The sequence below is a fragment of the Silene latifolia genome, chromosome 3, assembly GCF_048544455.1.
Source record: "Silene latifolia isolate original U9 population chromosome 3, ASM4854445v1, whole genome shotgun sequence".
NCBI classification, from domain to species: Eukaryota; Viridiplantae; Streptophyta; class Magnoliopsida; order Caryophyllales; family Caryophyllaceae; genus Silene; species Silene latifolia.
Window position 1 is genome coordinate 10,108,109 of NC_133528.1, and position 5,342 is coordinate 10,113,450.

Genomic DNA, 5,342 nt, shown 5'->3' on the forward strand with positions numbered 1-5,342 from the left:
AACATCCAGGAATCCAAACTCTATCAACCATAGCCGGCTTGCATCTCACCTTCTATGATTCATAGAATCATCAAACAAGAAAGGGCAATATATCTAGAGACAGGCATAAGTTCTTAGCACCGTCAATAGTCACTCTGTAACTCGAGTCTATACCACGAGGTAGGGAAGGTAATCGAACCGGTATCTTGGCTCAGCGGTTAATATTAATAAAACATGGCCAAGACACAACACAACCCTAGCCTAAAATCTGCTTGAGACCTAGACATGCGGATACACACCACCGCACCCAAGACCCACAATTTTTCTAAAACAAAGTGAGTACCCTAAGGAGTCCACCAAAGGGTTGGCTAGTACTTAAGCTGACCACTTACTATCAAAATAAGTAACGAGGTCATGCCCCAACTTGGATATAAACCCACTAGTCAGGAACACAAAGGCTATTAAGCAGTGAACATATACTCGTCAAAGACTATAAAGACCTATCTATGATGAAGGCCGAAATACTCACCTAGGACCTAGTCAGCCTAGTCCCGACTTGAATACTTTAGCCCACACCACACAAGACAAGTAAGACACCCACTTAACCATAAGAGGCAAAGAGTCCAACTTACCAACATAAATGCTAACATTCTATCATGTGAAAGGCTATATAAATGTCTATTCAGCAGAACAACCCAACAATATTAAAGGCTTCAGGGAATCTAGGGCCGTTTCTACAATATAAGAAACTATTAAATTCAACCAACTATACATGTGACTAAAAACTTGATAAATGGCCTAAAACAAGAAAAAGGCCGATTATCCAATTCATATAAAATTTCATCCAATCGAATTTTTACCCGCAACCCTGACCCTGCGGACAGTGCGGGTTAAATTGCGGCTGACCAATCACTCAATTGACTGACATCGAATCAGTCAAAGGGACTAAGGCTCAGTTTTCGGCACAATCAACAAAACATTACAATTATCACTATAAAATTCATTTTGAGCCTAATCTTTACAATTTCATTTTCTAACCTATACTAACATGTACAACTACTAATATAAACATAATTTTTACCTTTAACATAATTTTTACTACTAATTTGATTTAATTCAAAAGTGTACTCATACTAACTATGACATTAATAAACCCGAAATGACAAATATTGCATGGAAAACCGCGAAACAAGCAACGGGCTGACCCAGGCCAGCCGTGGGCCTGCCGGGCCTGCTGCCGCCACCCCCAATCCTCCATTTTTTCCGTTTTTGTTCATTTTAATTCCGATTTAAGCATTACTTCATCGTTCCCATTCCATTTCTATACTAATATGAGTACTAAAACTAACAAAAGACATGCATGCAACCATTTTATCATGTGAAAAATTAACTACTCAAACAAAAATCACACAAACATACAAAAAGCAAAGAATGTGACGATTATTCGTCGAGTAACTCGAAATATGTTACCTTAAGCTAGAAAATGAGCAATTATCACCTTAAAAACCAAACCCTAACAAGCAACTAGCCACTATCTTCGACAAAATACGAGTCCCCCAAACTCGTCTTCCAATTCTTCACCTAAATAAACAATAAAAACACAATAATAAGTACAAAATACCGAAATTTGCCCAAAATCGTCTTAAAACAACTTCAAGAAAACTGAAATTAAATTATACCAGGAGGTAGATCTCGACGAGAGGATTCCGGAAATATAAATTATGTGAAAATCCGATAAGAAATGAGGAAGTTATGGTGATTTTTGCTTGAATTTTAAGATGAAAATGGTGATTTTGGTTTTGGAATTATAAAAATGTAAGAGGAAGATGAAAAAATCAGAAAAAAGAAGGAAGGGGGAAGGGTACCGCGTGAAAGGGAAAGGAAAGGAGGAAAAGTGCGGGTTTTAGTCGGGATTTTACGAGTCGGTTTTGGCTCGTTTCGATAATAATTAGAACCGCTTGTCAAACGCAAATTCCGACAAGACCAAAGTTCTTAAACACGAGATTACAAGAAAAATGAATACTCATACGACCCATTTCCAAAATCGTTTACCCAATGTTCAAAAGAATTGTCATTTTCCTCCCGATATGCCCTTATTTCGAAATAAAAAGTTTTACACGGTTTAAACTATTTTTAAACGTTTCGAAACCATCAAAATAAATACTTTACCTCAAAATATAATAAAATTATATTTCTTTGAATTATTTTTACTTCAAATACATTAATATTAAATTCAACTTGATTAATAAATTGCTTTCGCAAAATAATAACGGTCCGAAATTACGGGGCGTTACAGAAACAACATTTAAATAGTAATACTTTAGTGAAAGGTTACAATCTCAAAACCAAATCCAAAATACGAATACAAGTTCTCAAACCAACTGTCTAATCAGCTAACTGAAATATTTATTAAACTACTAAAGCTACAGAGGAAGACTTCTATCATCAGACGGTGGCACATCCCAGCTATCCCAGTAACTCGACTCATACCAGCTCAATAACTGCTCACCATCCCCGAATGGATCACCACGATTTTAAAACATTAAACAGGTCAAAGTACTAATCACACAATTTATATAACCAACAAGACAAGAAACAACACGGCTCAAGCAATCACACACAATCACCCACTCCAATCAATCTCCGTCACCGATCGCGTCCACTTTGGACCCCGCCAGTGGGGGACCGCAGCCGTACCCACCAAATCCCCGCTCATCATACCGAGCGATAACCCTGTCCCATTAATGTGCACATCCCCTCCCGTGGCGGGTTCCACGGAGGGCGAAACTAGGGCGTGAAGCCACTCCCGCAAGTGACTCCACTCAGCCGAGAACGCATCTCGAGAACCAGAGACAAACAATCACAACCATCAAACAACAATCAATCAACAACCGTCTCAATACGAATACGATAACAATCAACAATCACACAACACCAACGATGCATTATGGGACTAATACCGAGTAGGAAAACCCTACCTGGAAAGCACAACACAGTCAGACGGTCTCACAGCTGATATCAAAAAGCTTCCTCTACGAATCCTCCTCCTAACATACAAACATATAATCACTACCAATCACAAAATACAACAAAACCCCCAAATCCCAATATTAGGGTTTAACCAACTTTAACGAAATACTATAAAAACGGTACATAGATCTTACCCTCGACGCAAGGATTACAACGGTATAAAGAAAGGTAAAATCCGACCTTCCAAGCTCCGGAATTTGCCAACAATGCGATTGAAGCGAAGAACGTAGTTTGATTTCTCTTTTTGAATGTAATTGGGTTTTAAAAGTGTGTAAAGAAAAGTGACGGAAGTAAATATATACTTAATCGCATTATTAACAAAACCCGAGAAATCATCCCCCGTAAACCGACTACTCGATCGAGTAGCTGAGGTACTCGATCGAGTGCCCCCTTACTCGATCGAGTATCAACGTTACTCGATCGAGTACCCAACAGGTCAGAAACTATTTATAAAACGCAACACACCCTTATTCGACAGAGTAAGGCCTACTCGATAGAGTACCCAGAGACTCATAAATCCGTAGTATTACAGTCTTCCCTCCTTAAAAAGAACTTCGTCCTCGAAGTTCAAACCACAACAAAACAAAGACACACTACAACACTCCCGACTCAACAACCAAAACAAAACTCAACATAAAACATGTTACTAACCCAAACTCAACCCGACTCAACCACAACAAACATACCGACATAACATAAAAAGGGTATAAAAACTCTTAAAAACTCTGTGCGATCATCTCCTAACCCCCTAAAAGAAACAAGGTTACGTCCCCGTAACCATACATACCTGATCAAAAAGGAAAAGGTAACGCTCTCTCATGGCCTCCTCTGCCTCCCATGTAGCTTCCTCAGTCTCGTGGTTAGACCAAAGGTTCTTAAGCAAAACTGTCTCACCACTCCTAGTCTTCCTAACCTTCCGGTCAATAATTTGCTTAGGCACCTCAAGATATGATAAGGACTCATCTAGCTCTAAGCTCTAAGCCTCTAACACATGTGACGGGTCACTCACATACTTCCACAGCTGAGATACATGAAACACATTATGCACTCTCTGTAACGCAGCTGGTAAAGCCAGGCGATATGCAACCTCTCCAACCCGCTCTAAGATCTCATAAGATCCGATGAACTTCTGACTCAGCTTACCTTTCTTCCCAAATCTCATAACCCCACGCATAGGAGACACTTTCAGAAGAACCTTGTCCCCAACCTGAAACTCTATATCCCGGCGATGTAGATCTGCATAACTCTTTTGCCTATCCTGAGCTGCTCTCATCCGTTCCCTGATCATCTTAATCTGTTCAACCATCTCATGTACCATTTCTGGTCCTAGAACCACTTCCTCAGAACTGTCGTCCCAACAAATCGGACTCCTACATCTGCTCCCATATAAAGCCTCAAACGGTGCCATGCCAATACTAGTGTGATAGCTGTTGTTGTAAGAAAACTCTATCAAATCCAACCTCTGTTCCCAGCTACCACCAAAGTTCATCACACAAGATCGTAACATATCCTCAAGAGTCTTGATCGTTCCCTCAGTCTGACTGTCTGTCGCAGGATGAAATGCTGTACTCATCTTCAAAGTTGTTCCCAAAGATTCCTGCAACTCTTTCCAAAACCTTGAGATAAATCTCGCATCTCTGTCAGATACTATGTCCTTAGGGACTCCATGTAACTTAAGCACATTCTTCCGATAAGCCATAGCTAATTGTGCTTTAGTCCATGTATCTTTCATTGGCACAAAGTGAGCTGACTTGGTCAGTCGATCCACTATTACAAATATCATGTTGTTACCCTGCTGACTCTTCGGCAAACCCACGATAAAATCCATAGAAATGAATTCTCACTTCCACTCAGGTACCTCTAAAGACTGAATCTTACCTTGTGGTCGTCGCTGTTCCCCTTTAACTCTCTGGCATGTCAAACAACGGGCCACAAACTCAGCTGTTTCTTTCTTCATCCCAGGCCACCAAAACGTGTTCTTTAAATCCTTGTACAGCTTGTCACCACCTGGATTTACTGAGTACGGTGTACAATGTGCCTCTGTCATGATAGTCTTTTTCAGATCCTCATCATTAGGGACACACCACCTACCATCGAACCTCAAACTACTATCTGTATGAATAGAGAATCGAGACACTGTCCCTTTCTCTACTCCAGCTCTCCACTCAACCATCTTAGGATCCAACGCCTGTTTACCTCGAATATCATCATAAAGATCAGGCTATACTGTCAAATCTCCCACGGCATCCCCTCTCTGCATCATATGTATCCCAAACCTCTCACCTCATCTCTCAACCTCATCAAAGATAGAGCTGTACACAAAGAATGTACAC